Consider the following 16351-nt stretch of genomic DNA (forward strand, 5'->3'; position numbering starts at 1 on the left):
CAGCTATCCAGCGCATGTGAGATTCTAAAAAAAAAAGTGTATTCAATTTTTTATTTCTTTTTAAAATTCTATCAAAACAGCAAATAAATAATGAAGAGGTAGAGAGAAGTGTGTTTCAGTTCCTTTTTTGTTTGTACTTTATAAGGCCATTCATGGTGACTTCGGTTTAAAAATTGTTTGGTTTCCCGTCCTTCGTTTCCCGTCCTGGAAATGTATTGTTTCCCCTAAGAAAATAAAACAATTTTACATTCTTAGTGGACTGTTCCGAGTGTATTGATTGCCGAATGAGATCAGAAACTGTCTCGTTACCACGTTTAACGTTTTATTCATAATATGTTATTTTAAGGGTGCTGTTTTGTTGCTCCTCTTTTGCTGTATATGGAATATCAAAAATTTATTATCGGAGGCTGCAGAGTAGGCTTGTCTTGAACCTGAACATATTATTATTGTTACCATGCAAGAACAAATTCCGTATGAACGTTTCTTTTGAACGAAAGTCGGTCTAATTCTTGTAAGATCTAATTCCAAAACGGTTTTTGTAAAATAACATTTTTAATTCTTGTTAGAACCAATTCCGACATGAACGGGTATTTTATGAAGAGCGTTTCAACACCAAATGCAATGTCCTCATATCGTTTTATTTATAAGGGTTTCCCGTGTAGTTAGATACTGCAGTGCATAATTATGACGACTTACGTATGCAGATTATATTTTAATTCAATTTATTCCGTAAAGGCCCTACCCCCGTATAATTTTTAGGAAATTGGCTTCCTGTTTCGCCAAATTAAAATCTATTTTTGCAACTGGACTTAAGCTGGCAATGCAATTGAGAATGGTCGTTATAATTAGCACAAAAATAGCTTCAAGCACAACACACTTTTGCTTAAAGCCAGAACAGTGTTACCAGCCAAAATACTATGTCACATGTTCAATCTGTGACTTGTATCCTGCTCATTTCTGTTAAAGATGCTATGTCAGATTTTTTGCCGATTTGACCCCAACATTTTGATTTAAAATTTAATAGGTATTTTGATGGGTTCGAGAAAGTTACAAGCTTTCATTTGAGCCATTGCTCGAAAAAGTCCGCTAATTATCAGTAGCAGTGAAATTAAGTGCTCAAAATTAGTTTTTGTCGGGATCCCGAAAATTACATCACGTGACCAATTCTTATGTGTTTTATAAGAAACGTTTTAAATTGTTGTCATGGTTCCTGACCATTAAAAGTAAAAGTTAAACTTTTCGTTAGAGCGGGTGATACTCTTTGAAATACCATTCACTCAAACAAATCTATTTTTTAATGTTTGGGGCCTAACATCTAACATAGCGTCTTTAAGCATAATATTGTTAAGCAGTATTTTTTGCTGAAGCAGCTCTTTGGGTCCAGGTGTGTGAAATATTGGTATTTATGGGGAGTAATATCAAATGAAAACCTAAAGGGGTGCCCTTCAAAATACCTCTAAGTGCATGGAAACTGTATAATTGGTTGAACTACCACGAAACGTCAATTCTTCTATTCGGTTATTACTCACAAACTCCAAATTAAACATAGAACGAGTTTTTCATTGGCTGCGTGGTCACCACGGACAATCTTGATCCAATTCATAATTACAGCCGTTACGACATTGATTACAAGTAACCGATGGCTAGTTCATATCTAGATCACTATGGAGCAGCACGTACATTTAACTTGACATTTTCTGCCATCCCTGCCCCCCAAAAAAGGGCAGAAAAAATCGACGGAATCGATTTGATAAAGCGAGCACTTGTAGCAGTTGAATTTCCTTCCTAAAATGGAAACTACTGCACCTCGAAACGTGACTGGTATACTCTCGATACAGTTTGCCATGGTAAATTGACAATCTGTGGTAACGCTATGAGACTTTGCTCCGACTATCTGAGATATACAGTGGCTGGTGTTAAATCAAGACTTGGGAGGTTAACGTGCGTTTTGGTGTAAGTAACCTTAACCACCTAGAAAGCTCATTCAGTGCTCCAACTATCCACTGAGATATACAGTGGCTTGTGTTAAATCAAGACTTGGGAGGGTTAACGTGCGTTTTGGTGTAAGTAACCTTAACCACCTAGAAAGCTCATTCAGTGCTCCGACTATCCACTGAGATATACAGTGGCTGGTGTTAAATCAAGACTTGGGAGGTTAACGTGCGTTTTGGTGTAAGTAACCTTAACCACCTAGAAAGCTCATTCAGTGCTCCGACTATCCACTGAGATATACAGTGGCTGGTGTTAAATCAAGACTTGGGAGGGTTAACGTGCGTTTTGGTGTAAGTAACCTTAACCACCTAGAAAGCTCATTCAGTGCTCCGACTATCCACTGAGATATACAGTGGCTGGTGTTTAATCAAGACTTGGGAGGTTAACGTGCGTTTTTGTGTAAATAACCTTAACCACCTAGAAAGCTCATTCAGTGCTCCGACTATCCACTGAGATATACAGTGGCTGGTGTTAAATCAAGACTTGGGAGGGTTAACGTGCGTTTTGGTGTAAGTAACCTTAACCACCTAGAAAGCTCATTCAGTGCTCCGACTATCCACTGAGATATACAGTGGCTGGTGTTAAATCAAGACTTGGGAGGGTTAACGTGAGTTTTGGTGTAAGTAACCTTAACCACCTAGAAAGCTCATTCAGTGCTCCGACTATCCACTGAGATATACAGTGGCTGGTGTTAAATCAAGACTTGGGAGGGTTAACGTGCGTTTTGGTGTAAGTAACCTTAACCACCTAGAAAGCTCATTCAGTGCTCTCTTTGCAGAGGTCTGGCCCCAAGTTTATAAGCAAGGAAGAGGGATACAGGGGTAAATCAAAGTGCACATTGATTGTAGTTAGCCTCCGGAATAAATCATCAATTTATTTCTCTCAATTTAGATAATTTGTTTTGGGGTTGATTTCGGTACTGGCGTTGCGCCCCAGCAAGATACAACTATACGTTAGTAGCTAATATTAGATTGAATCATTTGGCTTTGAAATTCATTTCTTAGAAGAAAAAAAAGGGTGAGTGTTGAATGTTTTACAAAACTATTTTTTTTTTAAATATCGTGACTTCAGCTTTAGTTGGGTTCGTAAAGGTTAAGACTTGCAATTTGCAATGCAATTCAAAGCCAAAATCTAACTATGTGTACACCACTTTGTTTAAAATTGGTCACGACACTCTCTTACACTTGAGACTCTGTGATAATAAACAAACATAAGGAACATCGACTGGCTTCGTTTAGAGTCTTAAGTTTTAATCAACATATAAAAATATAATTATATTTGAGAATTCTTAGGTGGAAATATCGCCCGTTTTTGTGTTAATGTTAACATAGCATACATACTCATTTTGGTTTTACCCATAACACCGATTTAGCATTGTGTACTCTGTGTACAAAATCACGGGCATATCACTCGGATGGGATTCGAACCCATGACTATTACAGTTATAGAGCAGTGTCATAGCACACATACACATTTAACATGTATCCGATAATTGTAGGGTTAAGTAATACAAAAACACGCTCAGTAGGCTACATTTTGTTTTTGAAAAAATGATATTGCCGGGCTTGTCACACACGATGCAAATGGAGCAACCTTTTCAATGATGGTTAATTGTTTACCTATTGTTTACTCTGGTAATGGCTCACTCGCATCTATCTATCTATAGGTAGGAAATGATTGATCACTCAATTCATATATTCAACTAACCGGTCTTTGTTTGTAATGTACGTGTGTCCACATCTATACTGAGTGTTTCTTAAACCGATAGGGGAGGGGGGGCACATGTTCTTTGGAATTGAACCTCGTCACCTCGACTCATAATAAAGTTAATGATATTTAAAGAAACCCAAAACGCATTTTGTATGTTTTAAAGACATCATAAACAGGACATACTTATGTATTGAAACTTGCTCTGTGTTGTTCTCTGAAAAGAAAACAACCGGAACGTATACATCCAGTTTTAAAAGTAAATTTAGACAATGAAGGCGCTAGCAGGAAACTGGTGTACATATCAGTGATACTTTGATTCAAGAAACATTTTGCTAAACAAATAGTAGCTTAGACGTCGTAAATTGCAGTGTATTGAACATTTCAATGATTTCTTTACATCAATAGTTTGTTCAAGAATAACAGTTTGTTGTTAAATGCATGACATAATAAGGCTTTCTCAGTAACGTGATTTATTCTATTTTTAGAGTGGTAAATAGTCTGAACCAGATGGAAATTAGTTGCATCCAGAAACCTAAACGTTTTATAGCCCATCACTTGCACTTTCCATCTCTACGGGACCGGTTCGAATCCCTTCAGGATCTTATACGAAGTCCAGACTCGTCAAGTCTTGTTTTTGTTTAATCCCTATATGATTAGGTGGGATTTCCCTGGAAGCATTTGACTCGGCTTGCTCCCTCCCACACAAACGGTAACAGACAAATACTTTATCTTATTCGTACTGCATCAAGTCCTGGTGGCTTATAGACGAGCTTGAGGGTTGTTTTTCATTTTTACAGTATTCCAAAATGCTTTGTCCACGGAGAATTTCAAGCTGGTTACATTTTAGTCGGCAAGTTTAACAGGGGTATTTAAGTTTATTTTAAACACTAATAATAATAATAACAACCGTATAATTATAACGCTCCTTTTTCCAAAGGATACAAAGCGCCAGGTATTTACTGCATACATTTACTGTATTATTTCACACTTTCAGAACTATTAGTACGTAAACAGAGTCATACATCTAGAACACATACCATTCTCGGATCAATTCCACCCCAATTCAACTCCACTCTAATTAAAGAAAAAAAATAGTGTCAGAATTGACCCGGATGAGGGTCCCATTGGGCCTGACTTGGTATCTTTGTCAAATTGGCTCAGAAATTGGTCAGACAAGGTTCCTTTATAATGGACTAGAACCAATAGGACCCGGAATGTGTGTAATTTCTGACCCCGGGAGTGTTGATTATTAATAACTGTCCTCCCGGATTTTTAAAAACATTGGTCAGTTTTAATAGTTGGTCCAGTTGACTCTAATTGGGTCAGAGATACCTTTAAAATCAAAATCTATGTCGAAGTTCACCATATTTTGTTTTCAAATTGCTTGAAGAGCGACTTCAACCGTTCTACCACGTCAGCGACCGTGTAGACTTGTTTTCTTTTTCTTGCACACTAAAACTTGGTATAAGGACCTCTTGAATTAACGCTAGTTAACTTCCATATTATATTCATCTCTCATTAACAACGGAAATTTTCCATGTACTCCCCTCTACGCAGTTATACACTCGTCAAGACAACGAGGGGTCGTGTGATTACTTAATTGTCAAGAATGAGTAAGGAGTACCGCAAATAGCAAGGAATCGCATCATGTAATGTTTTTCTCTCACACTCTCTTTGGAGATCTTGAAAGCAAACCGACTCTAAAATTAATATTGGTTCTTGATCTAATAATGGACCTGAAGATACTTTCTTGTTGTTAGTTAGTTACTAGTGAAAGTAGTGTTGATCTTGGCTTCCATGACAACGTTTGAGACTGTCCTTACATTGTCATAACGGGAGATAAGTGCTCTCACGAATATTTCCACTTTAGCTCAAACAAACTTCAAGAAACAATCACAGTCATATAAAGATGAAAGCAAGATCCAAAGATAGATTCTGTGGGAGTGCCTTGGGACAGTTTATCATTCGCCGCTGTGTAAGATGATGACAACATTATATGGCAAAGAAATGATTTTCTTTTATTTATAGTAAAGTAATGCCTAGAAAAGTTCAAAAACTCGCCGTTTCCCTTTTAAACTCTAAACACGAATCTTAGAGCATATGTCATGAGGTTAAGTTCTGTCTGAAAAATGTAAACGCGCAGATAAAATCCTAGTAATAATCAGTTCTTAGACTTCGATTTATAAATAACCGATAACAAGCACAAGGACAAGAACTAACCAATTTGTGACATAACCTTGACCATTGTTTGTGCGTATCCTCGAGAACTTGAGTACCTAAACATCTGAAATTGTCAACGTTTCTCGAGGAATTGCATCAATGCAATCATCTTCGTACTTATGTTAGTTTTCGTATTTCTGTTAGTCTTCGTATTTCTTGCATATAGGGTTCTACAAACAGCAACGCATAGAGAACATTGTTTTCTTCTAAGAAGGCCCAATTGTAGCCATGTTGGTTAATTTTCGCGTATTATTGGGTTGTTTGGGATTTCCTAAGCAGTAACCTTTTGGGCGGACTTTTTCTTCTTTTTTTTAACTTTGGGACTGTGCCTGACAAACACGCACAATGTCCACCATGTATTCCTGGTCATCTCTTTGTAACAACACTTTCCAGATTAAAATATTAGCCTGTTCGGACGTTAATTTGCATATTGGCCTAATTTGGTGAAGCTGTCCGTAGTACAATTGTTGCCATTATTATTGACACCTTCAAACTACTAAATAAAACATGAATTCAGTGGTACACTAGCGGAAACAAACGACTGAAAAACACCCAAACAATCATAAATATTTCATCGTTGAAGGATGGATTCGTCGTGTGCCCGGCAAAAGGGCGTAAGGCCTTACGCCCTTTTGCCGGGAACATAAAGTAGTTCGTCCCAGTAACAAAAGGACGTAAGCAACAAAATGGCTCCTGACATGAAAAATATGTCTATTTTGTTGGTTCTTTTGCTAGAATTACCCTGAAGACATGTTTCCCCATTCCCCATGCAGAATTTAACCTTTCTAGAATGACTTTTGCATGGCAACAAATTTACCAAACTTTCCCGCTCATAATTCTTGAAACACAAATTTTAACATAAATTGCTTACGTCCTTCTGCCGGGAACTTTCCCTTACGTCCTTTTGCCGGGCACACGACGAATTATGCTAATAAATAGAGGTTGTTTTGGGGGTTTATAAATCATGGTTTAAATATTACATGTTTGAGTGTTAACGAAGTCTAAACTACATCAAGTTGATACTAATAACCACAAACAAATACAGCATTTCATTCTCGTTAATTACTTCTCTGGCCATCCCCATCCTCCCGCAACTAACAATGATCTTGTATTTGATAAAAGCATTGACTAGTAATTTAGTATCGCTGTGCTCATATCTACGGGAATAATAGGTATACCACACATATCGGAAGGGTTTATAATGTTCCCGTTGTATTAACCAACAACAAGCATGATAATATTATTGTTACAACCAACACTGTCTTTTTTACGACCTTTATTAAACTGAACTCAATTACATTGAGCTGTCAAATAATAGACTCCTGCTTACAAGAAATAACTTGCTAATAATAAGGAGCAGGGCACCAGTCTAATATACCAAATGTTGTATGAGCGTTGGTTGCACACCTTTGCTTCAGTACACACTTTATGTTTTACGACAAATGAATGCGATCGTCTTGATACAATCTAAAGGGAATCTTGCCGATCCCTTACCAAAGTTTGTTTTCAATCAGTCGGTCCACACTTTGACAGTATTTCACCGAGAATAAGAATTCCAGAACGGTGGTGGTCGATGCCATCAACTGCTATGTAATGTGATAAGATGTACACCAACATTTGACAGGGAGGTATCCCTTGAACATTCATGTCACAGGGCACACCTACACAAACGCCAGTATATCTTACTATGGTAATGTTGACATTATTATTTATATAAGAAGCTTCCGTGGGTGGTATGATAATGTTCTCATTAATTTATATTATTATTATTATTATTTTATAGCAGTGTGAAGGTATTGAGTGCGGTAGCTCTTAAAAGAAGCAAACTGTTTGCCAAGAATTCAACTGTCTTTTACAATGTAAATTGTGTACTCTCATGTACTCACAGTAGAAACAATTGATGCATTTTACTCATCAATATGTTAAGCTGACTCCAACGGAAATTGTGAAGAAGACAAACAAAAGGAGAATATACTATATTATTGTTGTTGTCGTTGTTGTCGTCGTCGTTGTCGTCGTCGTCGTCGTCGTCGTCGTCATCGTCGTCGTCGTCGTTGGTATTATACTTTCGTTCTAAATTATTTGTTTTAACAAAACAATCATCAGCAAATAACAGACCTGTTAAAACAGGTGTAAATATTACTCCTTTAATATAATTGTCGTTTTCACTTTATACAGTTTGATATGTAGAACAGGTGCAAGTTTGATCTCACGCATTCTGTTATTTTTATTTTTTTTCATGTTATTTTAATCGCTGCGCAATCGTAAGAATTAATCTGAAACTCAATGACGCTGAATTGAAAAGCAAGGCTGTCATTTATTGTCAACCAACAACAACAACACAAAATGTGCACCAAATTTAGGTCGTTGAATTGTTTTGGTTTATACCGACACGGAAAATGCTGACTGTGCAGCGCTTTTTTTTTTTTTTAGTAGTCTCTCACAAACATTTATGTAAAATTTATACCAAAAACACAAAGACCGAAGGTCAGTTGACTTGTTTTCGGGTCATGCAGCATTCATATTCAAATTTCATTTAGTTCATGTTGACTTGTATGTGCGATGGTTTAAAAAAAAAATTAAAAAAATAGACATTAGGTGTTTGTGATCACACACAAAGCTGTTCCGTGTTGTTTTGCTTGGAGTATGTGCTTCAATGACTAAGGAGTCTATAATTGAAAACAAGTTTGAAAATCGGTCATATACATTGTAGTTCTTGATATATGGTCCCACTTCCGGTTGACCCGGAAGAAGAGGTCAACTTAGAGGTCAAGAAGAGGTCAACTTAAATATGCAAATGAAGGTAACGTGGTTAATTAATTAAGAATATTATTATTTTTTTCATTTAGAGTAAAGCTTATGTTCTAAGCTTCAGTTTGGTATATGATTTAACTCTTTTGTCCTTATATTTTAGGATATTAGGTTTAAAGAAATAAACGTGTGCAATTGCTATGGGTTTTAGGCGGAAACAAAGACGGTAGGTCAGAACAGCTAATAGCGTTTAAAAAAATGTTTCATATGGCGCTATTCCATAAAGGTCGTAGCGCACGAAATGCAAATTATTATAGAAATAGGTTAGTCTTAAAAGTTTGACCTCATAAGACATAATGACAGCAGGAACAGTATTCCAAGTTATTGGTCGATCTGCACTGATTGTTTTTTACCTAGAACTTTGTTTGCACGGGAACATTCAAGTGAGACACAAATGTCATGATATTTAACCCCTCGAGTAGCCTTGCTCAAGGCAGTCGCATTATTCGCTCCGAAAAGACGCCGCTGTAAACCCACCCGTATACCCTGTGCGTGGTGCGTGCGATCACACCGCATGGCCTTATACACTCTGTCACATCGTACGACTACTGTGCACACAAGTCATCCGCACTCGTACCACTAAACGCATGCGGAGGCCGTCAGGCCGACAGCCTTATCTGGTCTGTAATTTCCGAGTTTAATGTGTTGTATTGAAATTTTTCCACAAGTGGACAAAATTGGGGGGGGGGGGGCGGCTCTCGGATATGTTAGTATGCAGGCCATAAATATGTATATCTTTCGTCAGACCTATCAGACAACACAGGATGTGAGGCAAATGAATTATTCATTTTTACGCCTATCATGCTCACTGAGCGTCCGTGGTGGTGGTGTGTGATGTAGACATGTCTCGTCTTTCGCGGGCATTATGGTAATGAGCTGACCGTGGGAACTCTTCGCTTATTATAGTAATGAGGTCAGTGGCTTCAACACAGACCCTACTAGGCTGTCGGCCTGACGGCCGACGCATGCGGATAGTGTACGGTGGCATCGTGTCGTGCGATGTTACGCACAGTGAATACGGGTGGGTTTTTTATACAGCGGCGGTCTTTTTTCGGAGCGAATAATTCGACTGCCTTGAGCAAGGCTAACCCTCGAGCAGTCATATAGCCTTGATCAAGGCGCTCCAGCCAGTCACGACCTGCAAAATCCCAGTCCCAATCACTCAATTCCGCCAGCGCACACCCCCCCCCCCCATACATAACACAGTGTTAATACATGTACAGCGTATGTACACATACTATGTACATGTACGATATGTACGATACACGTATGGTACACTTACAGTACATGAGTACTTTGTTTGAGCTACACGCACGAGGTTGAATACACGACCGTACCCATGACTACGCCATACTATTCTCGCTGTACAATGTACTGCACAAACAATGTATACGTTGTTCGTGTATACGCTGCGTGCAGTTTTTGTTGAAGAATCGTGCCGCGCACCGGGCCGGGGCACACTACGCCAACAGCCTTGAATCAAGGCTAGCAGTCAAAGGGCGGGGGCTAAAGGACCAGCAGCCGACTTCACGAAACTTTACGCCACTGCGGCATAAACGTTGCCGAAGTGGACTTACGCAGTTGCGTAAAGTTTCGTGAAAACGGCTGCTGTTTCATACTTGTTGTAATAACTAAACAATGAGTGGATTCTGCTGATTAGGGAGTTTTCTTAATATCACTCTTTCATATACTTTTTTTTTGGGGTGAGGTAAATGCAGAGGTTGACAATTAGTTTGGGATGGCAATTATTCAAATTGGACCCATTATAATGTGCACACACAAAAATCGACTGTTTGCACACAAAAACTTATACATGTACGTCCGCATGTGTAAATTCTCAGAATGCTTGTTTGGGTTTAGGGAACTGATCTATTCATCTGTTAAGACCATTAGAATAAGAATTATGACCCCTCCTTATTCTTAATACAATCTGCCTTCCGATCGCGCCCTGTGGATACAGCATTTCCTATTTTATTGTGATTCCTTTAAATTTGTGAATTTTTAAGGAAGTCAAGTGTGGACCGAAGATAAGGTGGAGGAGTGTAATAATTACTTTAACGGGTCTGGGTACTTTTTTGTAGGACAAACACAATGTCAACAGATTTACATTTAACTTACACTGTTTGAAGATAATGATGGTAGAAAGCTTCCCTGAACATGTTAGCTGCTGATGGAGCAGTAGTTTTTGAGAAATGAGTAAAACAATGTCATGAAAATAATTTTCGTCTCAGTGATCATGAGACGAAAGGTATTTTAGCAAGTAAAAACGTATTTTCATGACATTCTTTTGCTCAATATTCTCAAAAGCTATACAGCACCTCAGTAACTAATATTTTATGGTACGTTTCCTATACTACAATTATCTTCAAACGGTGTAAGTTTAATGTAAATCTGTGGACATTGTGTTTTGTGTTACAAAAAATACCCAAAATCTTTTAAATGTGAAAGATATTTGCAAGTTGTTGTGTTCAAGCATTTATAAGCATTTATAAACCAAAAAAGAGCAAGTTTAAAATAAATTCATTCTGAATTGGCGGTATGAAGTTCCCCGAGTGGATGGGTAATACCTCAGGAGTGTGGGACCAACAAAAAAACATTATGAAGTAGTAAGACAGCTGAACTTGCAATCACAAGGTTGTGTGTTCGAATCCTACCCAGCTAATCACATTTTTTCACAATGATAGAGCAAGTATTGGCGTCTGGAAAATGAATCGCAAATTCTTGAGTAATGTTGTGCAATTCGTAATCATAGACGTTAAACCAGCATGTTTGTATGAGAGATATTTGCTATTATGTTGCCAGCTTGGTATATATAACCCCTTGTATTGTGAGAACTTGTCAAATCCCTTGATGAGAAGATCGTCTGAACAAACAAACGAGCTGTAATTGTTGTACTTTGTAAAATTCATGCGACGGTATAGCACTATAGCATTGAGATAGTCATAACGAGGGCGTAATGTCATGATTGAACAGATCGCTTAACCAAACCTGATTTTCAATAACGGGTGTCATTATGAAGAAGTCCCGCCTTTGTGAACAATGGCACATGCTGTCAATGCGGCACACATGGAACATTCATATATTTAGCCGTGGTTTATATCAAACCAACTAATTAGATTGAATATTAACTCCGATAGTGCGTCCAACATTTGTCAGTATTGTAAACATAATAGATTATAATTCTTTATTGTCCGCATAACATATACAGATAATTGTTTTCCATTGGCAATTGGAGACATTAAAAAATTATTATTATTATTATTATTATAATAAACATGTTCATTAAACCGAACAATAAAATGTAAAGCACAATAAAAACCACGAAAAAATTGTATATTGCTAAAATTACAGCGAATGATTGGAATAGATTACTGACAATACTTACAAGTTACTTTAAAATTATACAAAACATTTGTGGTACAGTTAAAAAATAAGTAATTACCGTTTGACTAAAGAATTAAAAAGATGATACTTACATCAGGGTAAAATCATAATATTGCTATTATTTAAAGGGAATGTGTACGTTTGGTTTCGCTCTTAATTTAAAGGCAGTACAATTTTGTTTTCTTATACAATAATTATCAGCTTTTGATAGACTTCGAAGAAATTGTGATATTATGTCCAAACATGTTCGTTTATGCCCCATATTATGCAGTAGCGCATCTTAGATTGTGTTTTCCTAAATAGAGATTAATCTTCCGACGTGGAAATATTCGCTCCGCATTTTCGGCGATTTCTCGATTTGAACGCGACCACTAAAAAAAAAAAACGATTTACACGTGTTTGTTTTCTTAAAATTATTATGTCAACATTTAGACAGGATTAAAACGATCAAACGATTCTAAAATCTAGATGTACACTTTGCCTTTCATTGTACTTTTGTATGGAATCTAAGTCGGTGGACGATCGTTTAAAGGAGGTGGCGGCCGTGTTCCGCAATGTTTGGCCAAGCAAAGATTAAACACTCATTTTTTGCACAGATGTGCCTTTTTCTGCTGGAGTCCCATCGCAATTCTGAGTAGGGGAAGAATGAGACGCAATGATAACTTGAGGTGACTAACGATTGAGAGATGTTCGTTCGGACATCATTTTACGATCCATCATTTTAGACGGGGTCCGTGCAGTTTGGGTGTTTTTTCTCTCGGGTCGGGTACGAGTTACCATGCCATTGCAACAGTGTAACGATGGCCAAAGAGCCATTTTCGAAACAGACAACTGAAGGATGGTGGCTGTGAGATTAGGCGCTCTATCGAGATTATTCGGTTGTGGAAGAATAAGAACATTCCAAATCTCTGTGGGGATGTGTGTTTGCCACGGGCATAACTCAATGTAAAGATATTATAACACGGGGTTATGTCAACCCTTTAACTGTGTGCTTAATTTCCCAGAAGAGTTTCAAAGCTCGCAGTCAAAACGAATTTGTTTCAATTGCATGAAAAATACCTGGATGATTACAATTTCAAATTGATACTCCCGGCAGGGCATCGTGCCTTTATAATGGAACAACTTCATAGATTATTGATTTAAATATTTCAAACACAGGTGAAATTGAATTTGAAATTTATATATGATATAAAAAAAGACACTCATCCATCAAAAAGTTTGCATATGAAAAGTTTACATTGATGAAACTTTACAATGTATATGTATAACTTTTAGAAGGGGTCTTTGCACAGCAGAATCATCGAATTTTGATTGTTCGTTGCTCACAATAGCATAAAACGTAGCAAGATGACTCATCTTTAATACTGATTGTTTAAAACAAGTCCTATGGACATGCTTGGAGTAGGACGTTTTCTCAAATTATTTTAGCAATAGCGGTCTTGGTTATGTTTTATGAGTAAGTAAGTGGAAAGTTATTAAAGTATCATTCATTTTCCACGTAATAAAATCATCATTTTATATTTTGTTTGATTTTTTAATGCACCCATTTGAGCTCACACCATTGTCCTTATGTTTCTAGCAATTATTTTGTTATTCTTGATTCTTAATGACATAAGGACAGAGAAGTCAGCTACAACTATAATGGCCATGTTTATGTCTTGTTGTTTTTTTGGTTGCAAGTGTAATCGAGAGTTGTTTGTTGTTGATTTTTTTCCCAAAAGGATGAACCAACAAAACAAAAAGTGTACGTCTCTGACCGTTCACCACCACCAACGATTGAAAAAAAAAGATAATGCCCGCGTATGATCCAACCGGAACTAATGTTTAATTTCTACGGCTAATTTGCTGATGGGGCGATAAGATCTTTAGGGATAGAATTGACGGGACCTGTCGTGAACATAACGTGAGGCAGCGTTATTCTACTAAATCATACCCACTCCTACCTACGTGCTGACCCTGTATAGATTCAAAACCGATAATTTTTACGGAAGCTATGAAGATCCATATCGACACGTGCTGAATGCGTGGACGCCTCGCATTCGCAGAGATTAGCAAACTCGCTTTGAAAATCTTAGTTTTTTGTTGACGTTTAATCCACGCTTCTCTTTAAGATATCACGACTTTAAACCGACGGCTGCCGAAACGTTTTGTGCGGGCAGGATTGTCTGACTTTGAATTATTCTTTAACTAAGGTTTGACTAAATTTGGAACATGGTGTAATTCAAAACCGAGGCAATGGAAGTGTTGCACATTATACTAATTGAGGACTGTTGAGGATTTGTTCGGTACATATTACGACCTTAAACTGTTATTACAAAAAAAATATTAGTACATCCACTGATGCCTAGTGGTATTTTAAGCTGAGTTTGTTCTGGCATTACAATTGAACTCAAGACAGAGGTAAAACTACCATTGTTATGTTAATTGTTAGTATCAATATAAACCACAAGGGAAACTGACTGGGTAAATTTTGAAATGATTTTTGGGGTTGAACAAAGAATGGACTAGAGTGGCATTCGAACCAACGACCTCCGGATTACCGTGCCGGCGCTCTACCAACTGAGCTATCTAGCCCTATATTGGCGGTGTCCCTATTTTGGTCAATATCTTTGTTCGGGGGTGCCAATCAGAAGCCATACAACCGTTAACTGCCGTGTGGCCAGGGATCACACCCACATTACGATACAACCTGGGAAGCGGCAATCAGTTAATTATTAATGTACAGCTTATAGGCATTCATTAAACCTTTAGTTACGCTTACCTAGTTCCGTCGATTTATATTTATCGAGTTCTTGACTTGTCTGCAGTCCCGGTACATCCACTTGTACATGGGTGTCTATTGCGAATTGTCATTAATGTGTGGAACATGTACCGCAAGTTTTGAAAGTAAAAAAAGGTGAACAAAAGACTCAGCAAATAGTAAGGGTTGCAAATAAGCGCTTCCTCGCGGAAAGAAGTTGTCAAACTCAGAACGGTTTATTTGCGGCCTGGTGAATATTGGGGATCTATACCGGGTAAACATGAAATGGATACCCACACGTCCGCATACCTGTCATGTTACAAGTAATTGCCGCACGCAGCAGATTCCCGCTGTTATTTCCGTTGCCATCATGATGGCACAGCCATAATTTAGATTCATACTTATTATATGGTGTTCTGGTGTCCACTCCTGTTCCGGGTCATATATTACACCCGGAGTAAACGTGTATATACATTTCATTTCACCTGGCGCAAGGATCTCAAACTATACATACACCACATGGTGGCAATGCTTTATGAAGACGGACTCGATCCGAATTACCGTCCATAAATTTATCCGAGATCGTTCCAAATCAGAACCTCTGTCAAACGCATGTTTCAAAATGTCTTTGCTAGTGAGCTTGACCCCTGACCTGAATAAGTCACACCAGAACAATAGATCACCCCAATCAGGGATACGGTTGAAACATTGAGAGATGATTGATGGCTATGTTATTATTACGGTCGGAGCTCTTGTCATTTCTGCACCTGTCGGTAAAGTCAGAGTACTTATTTCTCTGAGCGGTAAATGTTGTGCATGCCACGAGCTTGAGATGGACTTAGCTTGCTTGACCAAAAAAAGATGAAAACAGATTATCTTATCCGAACGTCTCTCGGAGTTTATGTCAACAGCATACCAATATCAAAATAATACCGAAACTATTAATAAGAAGAAACTTATACCAAGATTAAGAAGGTTTCAAAAGAAAAATAGACTTGTTTTCATGATGTTGAGGAGGTGAAGTTAATAAAGCCTGTACAACGAAATAAAGGAAGACAATCTACACCAGAAGGAAGTTTCAAAAAGATTTCACGGAAGCGCCCAATATCATTAATTGGCGAAGAACCAAACCACGAAAGCACAATATGACGTCGGAGAGTAGTGGAACAATAGTTTGTTTGAAAACAGATAGTAAAAACTACAGTTATGACAACTGCGCAACGAAATTGAAACAACTTACGCGTACAATCAAGTATGAAACCCTCTGGCAGGAGTGTTGGTTCTGAGAAGAACCGTTACTCTAACGATGTTTCGAGAAGTTTGAAGACGTTTCGAGAAGTATGTTAAACGCTGGACTGTTGATGATGCGGATGTTTAAAATTGTTGGAGGGAGATGTACATTTTAAGCGGGTATTTTCTTTGGCTGGTGATGACTGGGAGTTGGCTGTGAGCGTACAGAAACACAAAGCTTTCATCACCTCCTTGAGGGACAAC

General features: G+C 37.9%; 1 non-coding gene across 1 annotated transcript; it reads right to left on the reverse strand.

Annotated features, from left to right (window-relative positions):
- Nucleotides 1-14618: 14618 nt before the first annotated feature.
- Trnat-ggu lies at nucleotides 14619-14691 on the reverse strand. The gene has a single exon. It is a non-coding gene; the product is annotated as a tRNA-Thr (tRNA).
- Between the last annotated feature and the right edge of the window lie 1660 nt (nucleotides 14692-16351).

This window comes from Asterias rubens, chromosome 3 (genome assembly GCF_902459465.1).
Source record: "Asterias rubens chromosome 3, eAstRub1.3, whole genome shotgun sequence".
NCBI lineage: Eukaryota > Metazoa > Echinodermata > Asteroidea > Forcipulatida > Asteriidae > Asterias > Asterias rubens.